The sequence below is a fragment of the Pleurodeles waltl genome, chromosome 7 (assembly GCF_031143425.1).
Source record: "Pleurodeles waltl isolate 20211129_DDA chromosome 7, aPleWal1.hap1.20221129, whole genome shotgun sequence".
NCBI lineage: Eukaryota > Metazoa > Chordata > Amphibia > Caudata > Salamandridae > Pleurodeles > Pleurodeles waltl.
Window position 1 is genome coordinate 1,412,520,676 of NC_090446.1, and position 19,949 is coordinate 1,412,540,624.

Here is a 19,949-nt window from a genome sequence, read left to right on the forward strand (position 1 = left end):
CCCTGTGCCCTCAGAGGACTGCCCTACTGCTTGAGACCTGCTTTTTTGCTTGAATTCAGAACTTCCAGAGGGACTCCAATGGCTAGTTGACTGACCTCCTTATCAGAGCCTCAGGGGCAGAAAATGCTCCAGCCATCCTGAACCTTCACCTGAACCCAGACTGTATGAGTCCTGTTCCTCCAAGTGGTGCCCCTTCAGTCATTGACCCATGAAAGTGGTGCTAAATGTGCTCAGATAACCCAAATCCAAAACCTGGGACTTAGAAAACTTTCTGCCAATAAGTGCTCTGAGAACTGAAGGTAGACTGGGACCTACCTGCTTGTCGATCCACCCAAGGAGCAACGCTGGTCAGCCTGAATTCTTTGCTGCTCCTGCTATGTTCTTCTTCATATCAGCAAATCCTGTTGCTACTCGCGAAAGGGGTATCTGGTCAGTAAAATTGTATTAATGATTCCCTAGCCATGGGAGATAACTTTCTAGGTGAGGGGTCCATTTATTTTTTCAAAATGAAAATCCAATTTTGAGATTTTATTCTTGAAAATATAAAAATATTTTTTTTGGTACAGGGCTGCATCCTGCTGATGAAGTCCTGTACCAAACAGCAAACTGAATGGGCAGGAACCTCCATGATGGCAGTTGCTATCAATGCATTATAAATGACCATCTGCTTGGTGTTCATTTATAAATGGGGCATGCAGTCTCTCCACCAGAGGACTGAGTATTTTACTCTGTCACCCTGGCATAATGGTGGGCCATCCACCCATGTATAAATCAGACCTTAAGTCTGAATGTAGGAAACTTAACTGCAGTTCGTTCAGTGGCTCCCCGATGATGACTCCTCCACCTCAGACACCGCTAGTTGCCTTACCTGCTGTACTCTTTCTCAGGCTTTTGTTCTTCAAAACTTCTTCTAAGTCTGAATGGTAAGCTGAGACCAGGCACAATCCACTTCGTATATTCGAACCGCACTCCATTCTATTCGGCCAAAATTGTGACTTTCCTCCGCTCTCACATGACTAGCTGTCCATCGATAGAGCTTTGATCTTTTAGGTGCTATTTTTACATGTTAAACTTTAAAAAGTCATCTCTACATTTCTCCTGATTGTGTTTTTGCCATTTTGTTGTCAAACAATTTGTTACAATTTACTATATTTTTCAAAAATGCTATGGGATTGATGTTGTGTTGTGTTTTCATTTCATTGCTGTTTAATTACTGCATAAATACTTTACACACTGTCTCTCAGTTAAGCCTGACTGCTTTTGTGTCAAGCTACCAGAGGGTTAAGCATAGGTTAATTCAGGGGCTTTTTCTTGTTTACTCTGACAAGAAGTGTGGCTGTTACTTGAACAGGGTATCACCTCCCTCAACCAAAAGCCCACTTTCTCACACCAGGCAACACCACCACTGTGTACCACCTGTACATACACGAGTTAAGGCGCAGTACTCATTGTAGATTTATGCACTGTTATCTCACCCAGCACTCCAGGTCTCTCTCTTGTATTGTAATCTATGTGTCTCTCTCCCTCCTTTTCTAACTCAGAGATCACTCATTTAAACATTATGAGATCCCTGCGTTTACACCTCTTTTCCCATGGTTGCTTTGATATAATCTTCCCAAGTAGGACTCTCTTCAGTGCTTCACATTTTACGGCCCGGGACCGGACGCTGTCTTTGTTGATTTTAGTGCAATCCTCAATATGCTGCTCAAGGAAGTTACCGAATGTGGTGAGTCTCGAAGCCACTGGGCACTCAGTCTCCACAGACCAGAGCAGTGGGTGTTAGGTTGCTTAAGCAATATTGTTAGTGGGGCATAATAACTCAAGGGTGGGGAAGAATATGGGCGCTTGTCATGTTGCCTACCTCCATTGATGGGAGAAATATGTAGTCTAGTTGAGTGGAGGAATCATGCACATGAGAGTAATATGCATGTTCCTTGGAGCTAGGGTGTAAAAATCACCATGTATCAGCGCCCAGGCCCTCAAGTGGATAGTTTTGCATGGCTGGGCTGCATTATTATCGCTGATAGAGTCCATGACAGAACTGATATCACACTCTGCTGCCACGTGGCCTGGGGGTGTATGTGGAAGGACCTGTGTAAGGGTCTGAAGTTCCAGTGTCTTCCCTCCAGGGTACCCTGTACAATCATAAACCTGTTCCAACCATCCTGGCGTACATTGGTGACTTGTAAAGTGTTTGTGGAGAAGAATGGCTTTTCCTCTAGAGGCATTTGTGTGGCCAGTGTGGTATAGCCCCTGCGGGAGGGAAAGGGGCATTTATTGCCCATGAAGTGAGTCTCTTGTAGTAGCACCACATGAGGCATGTGCCACCTAAGGTACATGAAGACCGCATTATATTTGATCTTATTGTTAATATCATTGATATTCCACAAGAGAATTAGAAACGTGTCTTTGGAGTATGTGATGGAGACTTCTGCCATACCATCAGTGGACTCAGGCAGCGTGCATGTGGTGGTGCGTGGTATTAAATAATATAAGAACTGGTGAACTGAAGAAACACGCCAACGCCCCTGCACCCTACACTACTGAAAATGAAGGATCCATCGCCTAACCTCACCAGTGTATACATAGTCTACAAGGGAAGGCAGCCTTGACTGTACTCCAAGCCACTGTTAGTGCAGATACACTTATGCATAGCTGACACAGCTAATAGTAATTATATAGCATGTGCTTAGCAATTCTGCCCATGGAGACCCCCAACCCACCACCTAAGGTATGAGGTATACGCTTCATGAGAAAAGGATATGGCAATGTCAGCTGAGGGCACAATCCAGTGGGGAGGCTGGGGGTGCTCTCCTGCACCAGTAGCAGCCATCAACCCACCCACTGTGCCTCTGAGCTGAAGCTGTGGGGGGGATGCCTGGTCACTGCTGCCTCACAACTGCAATCACGGCCACCTCCTCCATCTCCTTGATTTGTGACAGTTCACCCGGCGCAGCCTGGCCCTGTACCCTGTACCCTCTCCTGTCACTGGCAGATGGGGCGCTGGCTAGCACCACCATCCTGAGCCCTACAGGTCTAGCCAGTCTCAAACCACCAGAGGTATTTCAAAGAAGTGCTTTTTACCCTCATGGATCAGTTTACAATTGGCAGGGAACATTAACATATAACATATATGTCAGTGGCATTACTTTCAGTTTCTCCTTTGATGTAGAACCTTCTTTGCTGTTACACTTGTAGAGTGTAATCCAGCTAAATGGTGACCCATGCTGAGTCCATCATCAACTCTGCGTGTAGATGGGCTTGTCACAAAGTACAGTCTCTGTCTGCATTGTTTAGAAACCGTGCTTTCATCAGTCGTGGGGGCACCCCAAGGTTGGCTTAGCTGCCTAGGATCTGTGCACCCTTTCAATGACAAAACACTCTGAGAAGGCCATTGCGAGTATCTAAGTCATCGGCAAAGTGTGCAGGGTGGTCTCTGCTCACTTAGAGATGCCTATGAAGTGCAGGTTGTTTCTTCCCGAGATTCCCTATTCGTCCTCCACTCTGCATTCCAGATGAGTGACCTTCTCCTTGAGCCTGGTCACATCCACAACCAGTGTATGAACAGTGTCCTCTATGGTAGAAATCCAATTCCTAGTGTCCGTGACTCAGCCTGCAATTTCCTGACATCTTGGTGGAGCAGTCCAACCTCCATGCTAACAACACCGATCTGCTTCTTCGTAATGATGCAAAAGTTGTAGATGGCCTGCAGGATGTGGTCAGGGGTAACCTGATTCTGTATTTTCAACTTGGGTTCCATTGGGTGGCCTTGCCAATGACTTAGCATATTTATCACTAGTATTGTCTTCTGTAGCAGCTCACACCATGTTGCAGTTGATGGTGAGGAGGATAGCACTGTGCACTGTGCAGCCCTCCTTGCCTCACTCCCCTCTAAGGCCAACCATGAGTGGGGTGTGTCACCCCACTTGGGTCGTGCTGTCCTTCCAAATACTAGGAATAAGTTGCCTCCTGGTGTGTCTACCTCCTCAGGGTCTCCCTTGCTAGCCACATCACACTGGCCTCTGAAGCATTAAGTGCACTGCCCAGTCTGTTTTGGGGCCCGGTACCAGCAATATCACCAGGTGCATCAGCAAAGGTAGAAGGAAGCAACCAAGGCCAAAGTTGCAGCACAGGAGGATCAGGGAGACAGCCCCATCACTGTCTCTGTCCTAGTGGCTGGGGGGCCCTTCCACCCACAACATGTACAGTATCCTTGCATTGCCCCTCCCACCTCTCTCTCTCCTAGTGTGGGGAATGGTGATTCATCCCATGAGGGGGAGTGGGAGAAGAAAGAATGGCCTGTTGGCCTCACCCTGGCAGGTTCTGCAGTCCATCACAAGACCATGTTCGAATGAGTGTGGTCAAGTTGAAGGCCTCTTCATTCCCCAATCGTGTCACATGTGAGGCGATGGGGCACGGTGTCCCTCTTTGACCCCTCCTTCACTAATAGAGGGTCTGGTGGTGCATTGCCCCCCCTTCTCTCAGCCAGTGTGGGGGCCAATGGTTTGTCCCAAGGGGGGAGTGAGAAGTAAGAACAGCCCTTTGGCCACACACCTAGGCAGGTGCCGCATTTTGCCACAAGGCCTCGCTAGAAGGCGCATGGTTGAGTCAGAGACCTCCTCACTCCTTGTTACTACTCGAACTAGATGGCCAAGCAGTGGGTCTCGGCTCACTCAGCACCGTGTCAGCACATTGCGGGGGAACCGCGGTCAGACTCTGCTCACCAACACGTCCAGCTGTGTGGAAGGAAACCACGATGGGTGTCGGTGAGTCTGGGTTGGTTGTGCTGCCTCGGATTACACAGGCTTGGAAGAGCTCACTCAGCATGTGTCCTCCATGTTATGCGGCTAGCTCTGCCCTCCCAATAATATTAATTCTTGACATAATGTGACACCTGTATCATTTCACTGCTAGCGCAATGCTGGACTCTGCATAATGTTGGTAAATATTGCTATTTTAATGATGTCTGTAGCATAACTGCACCTACTTCAGACCTAAATCTGAGTGTCACAATATGTGGTGATTAGCAGTCTGCTGGTGGTATACGTGGCATGATGGTGCCTTCCTTTGACATAATGCTGCCCTTTACATAATGATGTGAATTCATGTATAATGTTGGCTTGCATGACACAATGACACCCACTACAAAAGACCAGTATACATACAAACCATATGTTATTGTAGTATCTACTCAGAGAGAGTTTGGGGGGTGTAATAAAATGTGTTCCCATCCAATACTGTTCTAGGAAAGACATTCCAGGGAATATCTAAAAGAGACAGATTTACTTTCATGTCTCGTAAGTTGAATGTGTGTTGTTTCCTCTTCGGTGTAGTTGGATCCCCCTCTCCTTTGTTTCTGCTGCCAGCACGTGACTTCTCCAGCTTCCTGTTATTGGTGCCCAGCACTCAGCTGCTGTGCTCACAGCTGAGCATAATTGTCTATGCATTCCACTCTATGAATAGTGCTGCTCTGCTGAACTCGCGAGCACATTTTTTTCTGTCCTGCAGCCTCATAGCTATCAGGATATCCAACATTATTTAGAGTTGATTTGTCCAGCCACGCCTTCGAGCAGGATTCGTGCTCATCTCACGCCCAGTCCTGCCATGGAGATGGCTTTTCTGCTCTGCAGCAAGGCCTTAGGTCATTGGGATAGGAAGTCATACATGTACAACTCTCTCAATACCATCAAAGTATGAGTGAAGGGACAACTCTCAGGCCCATATTTATACTTTTTTGTGCCACATTTGCTTAATGTTTTGATGCAAAAGTGGCACAAACTTACAAAATGTAGGGCTATATTTAAACTTTTTTAGTGCTGCATTTGTGTCATTTTTTAAACGCAAAAGCGGCGCAAACTTACAAAATACCATTGTGGCCCATATTTATACTTTTTTAGCGCCGCATTTGAGTCATTTTTCGACGCAAAAGAAGCGCAAACTTACAAAATACAATTATATTTTGTATGTTTGCGCAACTTTTGCGTCAAAAAATTATGCAAATGTGGTGCTAAAAAAGTATAAATATGGGCCTGTATTTTGTAAGTTTGCGCCGTTTTGGCGTAAAAAAATGACGGAGATGCTGCACTAAAAAAGTATAAATATGGGCCGTAACTGTGTTTTGTAAGTTTGCCGCGCTTTTGAGTAAAAAAGTGATGCAAATACAGCGCAAATAGAGTATAAATATGGGCCTAAGTGAGTGTAAGAAAAGCAGGTTATTGCGCCTTCCAGATTCTCATGAACTGAAAACACTCATGAAGCAGAATCGCATTTTCAATCATTGCAGTCTGCTAGGGTCGACAAAAGACTGCCAAGGATAAGATTGATGGAGTCCCCACTAATCAGAGCTTTAGTACATGGTGGTACATTTTCCCTAAAGAAACTCACGCTAATAATATCTGAAAATATATACAAATATATTTACAGTCCAAAGATCAAATAGGTCAAAACACCGAACGAAAATACAAAATAACACAGCTATTTAACCCAACGACGGCCCCCGAATACAGACGTCGAATATTGCTTGAGTCAGCAAGAGGAAAGTTTCTCTTGTGGACAGCCAGTCAGATCTTATGGTCCACAAAGTTTCAGTTTGCAGACTCGATATTAACAACAGGAAAGAAGTGTTTTTCCATTCAAATTTATTCATTTGTTAAATTTGGGTCAGCAGACTATCCTTGAACCCAAGTTGGAGGACAGCTGATGGATTTACATGAAATAAAAGCCATTTTACTTCCTTCTGCTGCTGATCAGCATGAACCTGATAGACAGAATGGATTCCTTACTGTAATATTAACTTGATGTTATGAGCCCGATTCAGAAAGGTAACTTACACTTTTTAGTAATTTACACTGACAAGTAATTTAACTACTTTTTGCTTATTCACAAGATCCAATTACAAGTTACTATTTAAAAAAATTGATAAGTCCATCACCACACAATCATTTTTATTGCAATACCTGCCATTGAAAATAAAGGAGGCAGGGTTTTAAAATAAAACCCCATAGAAAATAATGGAACATTAAATTGAATTATTTAAAATAGTTAAAAATCGAAATAAATATAATTTAATGTTAAAAAATGTAAACATAGTGCACATTTAATATTTAATAATGTAAGACTGGAATACCCTATTTTGAATCTAAACCTTCTTGCAAACATTAGTTTTATCGATAAATAGGCAGTGGTCATTTCTATACATTCCAGTACATGGTTGTACCCTACAGTTTACAAAAATATTGGTGAATGGTGGATGGAAACCGTCTGATTTCAGGGCCATTCACCAAAGAAAAAAATACAAGTCACCTGGTGGTGACAGGCAGAAAAAAGACCATTATACTGCACTAAGTAGGATGGACTGTGCGATGTCCTTCCTATGACAACCTATCAATTTTATGCCACTGAGGAAGCTTTCCAGTAACTGAATTGTTAGACCTGACAGCCTTAGGGTGGTCACCCCTAACTTTTTGCCTGCCTCCCTCCACTTCATGGACACTGTTTTTGCTGGCTTTTAGACTCTGTGCACTTTATCACTGCTAACCAGTGCTAAAGTGCTTATGCTCTCTACCTTTAAACATGGTAACCGTGGATCATACCTGATTGGACTATTTAATTTACTTATAAGTCCCTAGTAATGTGCACAATATGTGCCTAGGGCCTGTAGATTAAATGCTACTAGTAGGCCTGCAGCACTGGTTGCGCCACACACTTAAGTAGACCCTTTACCTTGTCACAGGCCTGCCACTGCAAGGCATGTGTGTGCAGTTTCACTGTCACCTCGACTTGGCATTTAAAAGTACTTGCCAAGCCTAAACCTCCCCTTTCTCCACATATAAGGTAACCCCTAGAGCAGGGTGCTGTGTGGGTGAAAGGCAGGACATGTACCTGTGCAGTTTACATGTCCTGGTAGTGTAAAACTCCTAAATTCGTTTTTGCAATACTGCGAGGCCTGCTCCCTTCATAGGCTAACATTGGGGCTGCCCTCATACAGTATTGAGGTGGTAGCTGCTGATCTGAAAGGAGTAGGAAGGGCATATTTAGTATGGCCAGAATGGTAATACCAAATCCTGCTGACTGGTGAAGTTGGATTTAATATTACTATTCTAGAAATGCCACTTTTAGAAAGTGAGCATTTCTTTGCACTTAAATCTTTCTGTACCCTACAATCCACGTCTGGCTGGGCTTAGTTGACAGCTCCTTGTGCATTCACTCAGACACACCCCAAACACAGGGTACTTTTGAATGGGTCTTCCTGGGCTGGGAGGGTGGAGGGCCTGCTCTCACACAAAGGACTGCCACACCCCTTACTGGGTCCCTGGCAGACAGGAGTGAACTGAAAGGGGACCTGGTGCACTTCTTAGCCACTCTTTGAAGTCTCCCCCACTTCAAAGGCACATTTGGGTATATAACAGGGCCTCTGCCCTACCTCATCAGACACTTGCTGGAGAAGAAACCTGAACCAGAACCTGCATCCTGCCAAGAAGAACTGCCTGGCTGCCTAAAGGACTCACCTGTCTGCTTTCTATAAAGGACTGTTGCCTTGCTGTTGCCCTGCTGCCTTGCTGAACTCTTGCCTTGCTGCTGAAGTGCTCTCCAAGGGCTTGGATAGAGCTTGCCTCCTGTTCCCTGAAGTCTCAGGACCAAAAAGACTTCTCTTTTTCATTTGGACGCCTTGTGCGCCAAAAAAATCGAGGCACAGCTTGCTCCGCGGTGAAAAATTCACCGCACGCTCGACGCGACGCCTGCGGTGCGACCGGAACTTCGACGCACAGCCTCACCTGGAAAACGCCACCTGACTCCAGAAAGGAAATCGACGCAACGCCCACCGTGAGGGAGAAGATTCCACGCACAGCCCACCGGAACGACGCGCAGGTGGAAAACAAGCCTAGGATTCCACGCACAGACCCCGGACATCTGGTAATCCCGCGAACCAGAGAGAGAGACTGTCCGCGCGCCGGAAAACGACGCCCGACTTCCCAGTGTGAAAAATAATGACGCAAGTCCGTGTGTGCAGGGGAGAAATCGACGCACACACCATTCTTCCACGTATCTCTTCTGCGGCCCTTTGCAGAGATTTTCCACTTTAAACCAGGTACTTTGTGCTTGAAAGAGACTTTGGCCCTCATTCTGACCTTGGCGGTCTTTTCGCAAGACCGCTGAGTTACCGCCGCGGTGAAGACCGCCGACCGCGGCGGTGTGCCGCTGTGCGCATTCTGACCGCTGGGAGCGTTCCGCCGGAAAACCGCCAGCAGCCACACTGGCGGTCGGCGGGAAAGTGGAGACTGGTCAACCTCCACCGCCACGCCAGCAGAACACCGCCCACAGAATTACGACCCACATTTCTGTGTGGCGGTCTTCTGTTGGCGGTCTTCTGTTGGCGGTCACGTCCCTATGGCTCCCGTCGCCTCCCGGAGGACCAACGCACAAGGTAAGTTGATCGTCCGTGAGGGGAGGGGGTGGGGGGGTGTTGTGTGATGTGGGCGTGCATGGGGGTGTGCGTGTGAGTGTGTAGAGGGGGTGTGTGAGTGCGTGTATGCGGGCGGGGGGTGCTGCTGTGTCTATGGGTAATGTGTGCTGTTCGGCAGGTGCGCATGTCGGCATGTATGTGTGCGGGTATGTGTCCCCGTTGTGTATGTGTGTGTAGGGGGTGTGTATATGTGCATGTTGGGGGTGTGTGCATGTCGGGGTACATGTATGTGCATGTCGGGGTGGGGGTGGGGAGGGGGTTCGTACCACCTCTGGGGGGTGGCAGGGGGGTGGAGGGTGTGGGGGGAGGACTCGGTGGGTAGTGGGGGGTGGGGGAGACCCCTATCAGTGCCAGGGAAGGAATTCCCTGGCCCCGATAGTGCTTACCGCCATGGTTCGCACGGCGGTTCCCGCCCGCAAGAAACCGCGGCGGTAGGCAGGGTCATAATACCCTTGGCGGTCTTGGGACGACCGCCGGGCCGGAGTGCGCAAACTCCAGCCCCGCGGTCATGACCGCCGCGGCGGTCGGAGTGGAGAAGTAGCGGTCGGTCGCGGCGGGGACCGCCGCGGTCAGAATGCCATTTTTAATACCGCCGGTCTGTTCGCGGTCCGACCGCCGTCTCTCCGCCGACCGCCAGGGTCAGAATGAGGGCCTTTGTTTGCTTTTTAAAGACTTAAGACACTTTGGGGGTGATTCCAACCCTGGCGGTCGGTGATAAAGTGGCGGCCAACCCGCCAACAGTCAGGCGGTCCAAAAAATGGAATTCTGACCCTGGCGGGAACCGCCAACACAGCCCGCCACCTTAACACTCCGACCGCCACGGCGGGACACACAAACAGCGTGGCGGTCACCGGCAACAGGCAGGCGGCAGAAAATGTAACGCCCACACTATCACAACTCACCAATCCGCCACCTTTTCCGGGGCGGGAGCCCCGCCGATAAAAACACGGCGGAAACAGACTACGAACGGGAAAACGCTCACCTATACACACTCCACGAGGAATCTGGACAGCGTGGAACCCGAATTAAACATCCTACCTGCTCTTGTCTACCTGCTCATCTACCACGAGTACAAACGCCAGCGCAGACGACAACGGTGAGTACTGCACCTACGACACAGGGGAGGGGGGAGGAGAAAAGGTTACGGGCACACACATATGCGCCCCCCCCCCAACTATCTACACACCAATGCAGAGCACCAAGTCACAGTGACACCACCCAAACCCCCCGGAATAATGCAAAGACATAATTAAACTGAGAAACAAAATTTATGTATAAAATAAGTTCTTTGAAGTCATGGTAAAATAGCAATATGAAATGTAAAAAATCAAGTAAGAACATTGCGAAACCGATAAACATAGGCAATAAGTCCTGCACAGTCACTTAAATTTCCACTGTCCGTGGGCCAAAGTGTATCAACACATGGGCAAAGCCCACACAGGAGACCTGAGTCCGTTGGAGAGAACACTGCTGGGGCATCAGATGACAAAACTACAGGCACCTCAGGGGGAAGGGGAGGGGGGGCACCTCCGCCACATGAGTCCACGACGCCAGATCCACGAATGGGCCACCATGCCCACTGTGCCATCCTGGGGAGTGCAAAGCCACAGTCTCACAAGTCTCTACAGTGGGTGGTCTGCCCACTGTGCCATCCTGGGGAGTGCAGAGACACAGGCCATCAGGTGGATTACAGACTCCACAGGTAATGGAGGAGGCAGGGTGCCCCGAGTGCAGAGTGAACACTAGCTCGACACAGAACCGGCACTGTCAATGGGCCAGCGGTGCTTGACAGGAAGGGCCCAGCGGAGCGGTAATTAAGACGGCGGTGGTCAGCGGAGCGGTGCTTGACAGGAAGGGCCCAGCGGAGCGGTGCTTGACAGGAAGGGCCCAGCGGAGCGGTGCTTGAGACTGCGGGGCCCAGCGGAGCGGAGCTTGACAGGAAGGGCCCAGCGGAGCGGTGCTTGAGACATCGGGGCCCAGCGGAGCGGTGCTTGAGACGGCGGGGCCCAGCGGAGCGGTGCTCTTCACGGCGGGGCCCTGTTCAGCGGTGCCTGTCTTGGTGGGGCCCTGTTCAGCAGTGCTCTTCACGGCGGGGCCCTGTTCAGTGGTGCTCTTCACGGCGGGGCCCTGTTCAGCGGTGCTCATCACGGCGGGCCCTCTTCAGCGGTGCCTTTCTGCACGGCGTGGCCCTCTTCAGCGGTGCCTGTCTTGGCGGGGCCCTGTTCAGCGGTGCCTGTCTTGGCAGGGCCCTGTTCAGCGGTGCCTGTCTTGGCGGGGCCCTCTTCAGCAGTGCCTTTCTGCACGGCGGGGCCCTCTTCAGCGGTGCCTTTCTTCACGGTGGGCCCTCTTCAGCGGTGCCTTTCTGCACGGCGGAGCCCTCTTCAGCGGTGCCTTTCTGCACGGCGGGTCCCTCTTCAGCGGAGCCTTTCTGCACGGCGGGTCCCTCTTCAGCGGTGCCTTTCTGCACGGCGGGGCCCTCTTCAGCGGTGCCTTTCTGCACGGCGGGGCCCTCTTCAGCGGTGCCTTTCTGCACGGTGGGGCCCTCTTCAGCGGTGCTTGTCCAGTCATTCAAGGGAGCCAGACCTGGCCAGGACTGCCTGCTTAGTCGCCCTCCGACCGTGCAGTTGCTGGACCCTTCTGTGACGGAGTCCTGGGCCCGTGGGTGTCCTCCCTCACACCCGGGATGGGGCTTGTGGGGCCCTCCTGGTCCGCGCCCCTGCTGGCTGACTTCTCCGCCCTGCTGCCCTTGCCCTCCTTCGATAAGGCTCTCTGGCCATTGCCTCCCCTGGATGTTGTGGCATATGACGTCCCAGGACTTTGCTCCTTGGGGGCAGCCGTGTCAGTCTTCTCGCGGCGGCCCTTGATTTTACGGGTCCTCTTTCCGGGGGGGGGGCTGGCTGTCCCCTTGCTGCTGGCCGATGTATCAGTGCTGGGAAAGGGTGGACTCCAAAACCCGTGCACAATGGTGACACTTGAAGCAGGGCTGGTGGTGGCTGAGGTGCTCTTGGGACTCTTAGCAGATGGAGGGGGTGGGTCAGGTGGGGCAAAGAGGTTAAGTTTGGAGAGTTAAACTTTTTTATGACCAAGGTAAAGGGTAGGTGTAGTGGGTATGGGAGTGGAGGAAGAGGATGTGGTTGTAGGAGAGTCAGGTGTGCTGTCTTTGGGTGCAGGTGCTTGTGACGTAGGCTGTGGTGATGTGGTTGGCTGTTGGGTTGTTTGCTGCCTGCGTTTGTGTGTCTTGGAAGAGGGGGTGACAGACACAGTGGGAGAGGACACAGGGGACGTGTAAATGGCAGTGGGGGTGGTGACTGCACATGTGCAGACTGTACTGGAGGGTGTGCTGGTGATGGAAGTACTGGCTGATGGTGGTGTGCATGCAGGTGTGAGTGGAGATGTCACAGGGAGGGAGGAGGGAGACGAGGAGGGGGGGGACACAGAGGTGGGAGTGACTGTTGGCATGTCTGCATCTGGGTGTTGCTTGGGTGAATGCTTGTGGGATCTGTGGTGCTTATGTCTGGATGAGCTGCCCTTGGGTGTTGAGGTGTGTGCAGGCTGGTCTGATGGTGTGGATGGGATAGGCTGAGGAACAGGAGACAGAGACAGGGTGGAGGCAGTTAGAAGAGGGAGGCTGGAAACAGGGACAATGGCTGCCGTCAGTGCTGAGGCCAGAGCATTGAACGATCGTTGATGGGCAGCCTGACCCGAATGAATGCCCTCCAGGTATGCATTGCTCCGATGCACCTCCCTCTCTACACCCTGGATGGCATTCAAAAGGGTAGACTGCCCAACAATGATGGTCTGTAGGAGGTCAATGACCTCCTCACTGAGGGCAGCAGGGGTAACAGGGGCAGGGCCTGAGGTGCCTGGGGCGAAGGAGATGCCCGCCTTCTTGGGCGAGCGGGCACGGAGCGAAGGCTGAGGGGCTGCTGGGAGGGCGGAGCTGGTGCGCTGGGTGGCGGCTGTACCTGTAGAGGCGGGGGGCCCGGATGTTGCCGCCACCGCTAGGGAGCTCCCTTCCGAGGACGTGTCGGTGTCGCTGGTGTCCCCACGGGTCCCCGTTGTGGTGCTCCCCTCGCCCTCCGTATCACTGGTGACCTCGGTGTCTGTACCATGGCCCACCGGGGCCTTGTGAGTTGCAGCTCCCTCGTGCTCCAATGCCAATTCTCCTCCGCCTGATGATGCTAATGCACACATGCACAAGAAGATAAAGAAAAAGGGTGGGGGGAGAAATAAAAACAGGTTGAGTGCATGCATTGTCAACACCGTTGGCGGAGAGGACAGACACAGGAGCCTCATGCACTACGCCGCGCAATCGGGGTACATTACTCAGTACTTGTGACTAGGCCAACAGGTCTATGGACAACAAATGCGCACATGGGTGATGCTGGACCATCGATTGCTGTACTTGGCACCCTACAGAGGTGGGGGGCGGGGGCACAGGGCCATGCCTAAAGGAGAGGACTACACTACAGAAAGCGCCCTGGCCTAATGTCACCCACAGCCCTCCTCCCCCACCCAGACGCCTCCACTGCGCGTAGAGATAGCAGAATGTGCTGGTACTCACCCCCTTGTGTCTGCTGTGATGTCCTCACACGCCCATCCAAATCGGGGTAGGCCACCGCCAGGATCCGGGACATCAGGGGGGTCAGGGTACGACTGGCACCCCTCCTAGGTTGGGAGGCCATCCCCATCAGTGACTCGGCGGTCTTCCTGGTCCCGCGGCGGATGTCCTCCCACCTCTTTCGGCAGTGGGTGCCCCGTCTGTTGTGGACCCCCAGGGCCCGGACTTCCTTGGAGATGGCACGCCAAATGTCGACTTTCTGATGGGCGCTGACCTATTTGACATGTACAGGGTGGAATAGGAAATATCATCATTTGTCTGCATGTTAGGTGTGATTGCCCCCCCCTCCCCAACCTTGCCATGTGGCACATGCTCTCATCTGTCGTGCCTTGCACTACTCATTCTCTCCCCACCCCACCCCACCCCACCCCACCATCTTACATCAACCATACACAACCCAGGCATAGCCCATTCAACGTGCACCCAGTGTACTTACCTGTTGGTCTGGAGGACCGTAGAGTAGCGCATACTGGTGGAGGACCCCATCCACAAGTTTCTCCAACTCTTCAGAAGTGAAGGCAGGGGCCCTTTCCCCAGTCGCAGCAGCCATTGTCTCTTCCAGACCAAGGTCACAGCAGCACTTGCAGTATAGGTCCTCTCCTGTGGATGATCAGGTCTCGAGTGATTAATCAGATAGAAAATGGCGGTCATGCCCGCGGCGGTGCGTACCGCGGCGGTGCGTACTGCGGCGGTGCGTACCACGACCGCCGGCGCACCTCGTCATTGGCTCCTGAAACCCATAGAGTTCAATGTTAACCAATGCGGGTTCGCACAGCGGTCTTCGACCGCCTACCGCCACGGTGTGCCACGCCAGCGCATTGACCTCACATCCCACTGTCACACTTCTCAGGTCAGGCAGCCGCCATTTCAAGGGCCCACATGGCTTAATTTCTACTGCGTCACACAGGCCTAGGCCTTGCATTGCCACTCATACAAGCCATTCAATGCATAGCGATTCGTGTACTGTGCAAGCTGTGGTTACGTACCTGTGGGTTGCTTGACTCTGTACTCCATGTTGTCCTTCCTAGGCACCATCCGCTGGGACTTGCGAGGAGAAGGAGGAATCCTCCCGTGTACCGACCGCTGGTGGACCTGTCGACAATGGAAGAACGACATATTATACTTGTTAGAAATGGGGTTTTTGGTTGGCAGTTAGGTTGCCCTCTGTCCAAGCAAGAACCCTCACTCTAGTCAGGGTAAGTCACACACAATCCAAAATCAGCCTGTGCTCACCCTCCGGTAGCTTGGCACGAGCAGTCAGGCTTAACTTAGAAGGCAATGTGTAAAGCATTTGTGCAATAAATCATACAACACCATAGTATAACACCACAAAAATACACCACACAGTGTTTAGAAAAATATAGAATATTTATCTGGGTACTTGTAGGTCAAAACGATCAAAGTTGCAATACGAATTTGTAAAGATATCACTGAAAAGTGATATTAAGTGTCTTTAAGTCTTTTAAAAAGCAATAAAGTGTCTTTCAAGCACAGAGTACCTGGTTTCTGGTGGGAAATCTCCTCAGAGGGCCACAGGAGAAGAGATGCGTGGAAAAAGGGGTGTGTGCGTCGATTTCTCCTCAGCACACACAGACTTGCGTCGTTCTTTTCCACGCGGGGAAGTCGGGCGTCGTTTTCCGGCGCGCAGACAGTCTCTTTTTGTGGATCGCGGGGATTACCAGATGTCCCGGGTCTGTGCGTGGATTCTCCTGCTTATTTTCCGGCTGCGCGTCGTTCTGCGGGGCTGCGCGTCGAAGTTTCGATCTCACGGTAGGCGTCGCGTCGATTTCTCCTTGGAAGTCGGGCGGCGTTGTCCTTGCGAGGCCGTGCGTCGAAATTTTGGTCTCACGGCAGGCGTCGCGTCGATTTCTCCTTGGAAGTCGGGCGGCGTTGTCCTTGCGAGGCCGTGCGTCAAAGTTTCGCACTCACGGTAGGCGTCGCGTCGATTTCTCCTTGGAAGTCGGGCGGCTTTGTCCTTGCGAGGTTGTGCGTCGAAGTCTCGATCGTCCCGAGGGCGTCGCGTTGATCAGCGTCGGTGTGCGGCGTTTTTCTCGCCGCGAAACAAGCTGTGCGTCGAAATTTTCGGCGCACGGAGCGTCCACGTGAAAGGCAGAAGTCTTTTTGGTCCTGAGACTTCAAGGAACAGGAGGCAAGCTCTATCCAAGCCCTTGGAGAGCACTTTCACAGCCAGACAAGAGTTCAGCAAGGCAGCAGGGCAACAGCAAGACAGCAGTCCTGTGGAGAAAGCAGACAGGTGAGTCCTTTGAGCAGCCAGGCAGTTCTTCTTGGCAGGATGTAGTTTCTGGTTCCGGTTTCTTCTCCAGCAAGTGTCTCTTGAGGTAGGGCAGAGGCCCTGTTTTATACTAAGTTGTGCCTTTGAAGTGGGGGTGACTTCAAAGAGTCTCTAAGAAATGCACCACGTTCCCTTTCAGCTCAATCCTGTCTGCCAGAGTCCCAGTAGGGGGTGTGGCAGTCCTTTGTGTGAGGGCAGGCCCTCCACCCTCCCAGCCCAGGAAGACCCATTCAAAATGCAGATGTATGCAAGTGAGGCTGAGTACCCTGTGTTTGGGGTGTGTCTGAGTGAATGCACAAGGAGCTGTCAACTAAACCTAGCCAGACGTGGATTGAAGGGCACAACAAGATTTTAGTGCAAAGAAATGCTCACTTTCTAAAAGTGGCATTTCTAGAATAGTAATATTAAATCCGACTTCACCAGTCAGCAGGATTTTGTATTACCATTCTGGCCATACTAAATATGACCTTCCTGCTCCTTTCAGATCAGCGGCTGCCACTTCAACAGTGTATGAGGGCAGCCCCAATGTTAGCCTATGAAGGGAGCAGGCCTCACAGTAGTGTAAAAACGAATTTAGGAGTTTTACACTACCAGGACATATAACTACACAGGTACATGTCCTGCCTTTTACCTACACAGCACCCTGCTCTAGGGGTTACCTAGGGCACACATTAGGGATGACTTATATGTAGAAAAAGGGGAGTTCTAGGCTTGGCAAGTACTTTTAAATGCCAAGTCGAAGTGGCAGTGAAACTGCACACACAGGCCTTGCAATGGCAGGCCTGAGACAAGGTTAAGGGGCTACTGAGGTGGGTGGCACAACCAGTGCTGCAGGCCCACTAGTAGCATTTAATCTACATGCCCTAGGCACATGTAGTGCACTCTAATAGGGACTTACAGGTAAATTAAATAGTCAATCATGGATAAACCAATCAATAGTACAATTTACACAGAGAGCATATGCACTTTAGCACTGGTTAGCAGTGGTAAAGTGCTCAGAGGTCAAAAGCCAACAACAACAGGTCAGAAAAAATAGGAGGAAGGAGGCAAAAAGTTTGGGGATGTCCCTGTCAAAAAGCCAGGTCCAACAATACTTCGATACCGACTTGACCGAGCCACTATACATGAACTGTGCGCCCAGCTGGAGCCAGCCCTGATGTCCCCCATCCGCCAACCCACAGGAATTCCCCCTCTGGTGCAGGTTCTGTCAGTCCTCCATTTTTTGGCAAGTGGGTCTTTTCAGACAACAGTGGCCATGTCATCAGGGATGTCTCAGCCTATGTTTTCTAAGATTTTGTCCAGAGTGTTGTCTGCCCTGATGAAATACATGCGGAGCTATATTGTTTTCCCTGAGGAGGGTGATTTGGCCACTGTGAAGGGTGATTTCTATGCCCTTGAACATATCCCCAACATTATTGGTGCCATTGATGGGACCCATGTGGCTTTAGTACCCCCAAAAGACAATGAGCAGGTGTACAGAAACAGAAAAAATTACCATTCGATGAATGTGCAGGTGGTCTGTTTGGCTGACCAGTACATCTCCCATGTAAATGCCAAGTTCCCTGGGTCAGTGCATGACGCGTATGTTATGCGAAATAGCAGCATCCCTTATGTGATGGAACAGCTACAGAGACAACGTGTGTGGCTAATAGGTGACTTTGGTTACCCCAACCTGCCTTGGCTATTGACCCCAGTGAGGAATCCCCGGACCAGGGCAGAGGAACGGTACAATGATGCCCATGGGCGAACTAGGAGGATCATAGAAAGGACCTTCGGCCTCCTGAAGGCCAGGTTCAGGTGCCTGCATATGACAGGTGGATCCCTAATGTACTCACCAAAGAAGGTGTGCCAGATCATCATGGCCTGCTGTATGCTTCACAATCTTGCATTGCGACGCCAGGTGCCTTTCCTGCAGGAGGATGGTCCAGATGGTTGTGTTGTAGCAGCTGTGGAGCCTGTGGAGAGTGAAGAGGAGGAAGACGACGGGGACGACACGGACAACAGGGACACAGTTATACAACAGTACTTTCAGTAGCACACAGGTAAGAATCACCCACGCCATTTTACATTTACTTCAGGCCTCCTGCATCTCTACTTTCTGTGTTTCCCCCCAGTTCCTTTTAACTGATTTTTGACTTTCCCTTCACTTTTCAGAGCTGTATGACCCACTGCGTGACTTCTGCTTTGTTTGCCCATGGACTAAAGCTCATTGACATTGGTATGTTGTCATCACAATGTAACTGAACATTATTGAACCGTTATGTGTAATACATTTGTTAAGAATACAAGCTGACTCCAGATTTTTGAAGTGCAATTAGTGATTTATTTTTAGTGCTACATATAGGTCCATGATAGTAAAACGGTGATGGGTGGGGGTGGAGTAATGTGCATGGCAGAGTCCAGTTCTCAGTTTCACAGGTGCATTGTCCATATGCCTGTGGAAGGAAGGAGCAGGGGCTGTTTAAGGTTGGACAGGGTGACAATGTGGGACAGTGGGATGACATCAGGGGGTATCTTATGCTGGCGGGGGTCTTGGCATCCTACTCTGTCTTCTTTTGTGATCTCAGGTTCCTCTTGCGGGGTGGTGGTTCTTCAGCAGGAGGTGGGGTTCTGGTGGCCTGTCGTTGTGTGGGGGCCTCCTGTTCACTAGCGCCGGTGGAGGTGGTAGGCTGTTCCAGGTCCAGGCTAGTGACAGAGGCCCTTTGGAGTGCACATGGTCCCGCAATGTGGTGACTATCTGGTTGAGGGCCAGGACTATGGTCCCCATTGCGGAACCGATGTTCCTGAGTTCGTCTCTGAACCCCATGTACCGTTCCTCCTGCTGTGCCTGGATTTCCTGGAACCTGGCCAGTACCGTCGCCATCGTCTCCTGGGAGTGGTGGTATGCTCCCATGATGGTGGTGAGGGCCTCTTGGAGAGTGGGTTCCCTGGGCCTGTCCTCCCCCCCCCTGTCGCACTGCAGCCCTCCCAATTCCCCTGTTTCCCCGGGCCTCTGTCCCCTGGACGGTGTGCCCACTACCACTGCCCCCAGGTCCCTGTTGTTGTTGGGGTGGTGGGTCAGCCTGGGTGCCCTGTAGTGGCGGACACACCGCTGATTGACGCGTCAGAGGCATGGGCCCGCTGGGTGGGAGCTGTGCTGATATTCCCAGAGGGGGTTAGGTCTGCTGTGGCCTGTGTCTGTGTGTGGGGAACCGACTGTCCAGAGGTCCCCGATGGTCCAGGCTGGTCATCAGGTTCTAGGTCGACAGAGCTGCTGTCATCACTGGGGGCCTGTTCTGGGGGTGGGATGGACAAATCTGGACCCTCATGGCCGGTGTGTTGGCGTTCGGGCCCTGCAGGGGTAAAAGAGTATGGTTATTGCTTCTGTGTGTGCCATGGCATGCGATTTGTGGGTGCCCTTGTCCCCCAGTGCTGGCATTCCCTTGTGGGAGGAGATGTGAGGGTGGTTTGTGGGGGGGATGGGTATGTGCAGTGGTCATGCATAGGTGATGGGTGTCCATGGTTTGTGTTGGCATTCAGGGTTTGGTGTTGGGTTGGGTGGGTTGTGCTGGTGAGACATTGGCAGGGAGGAT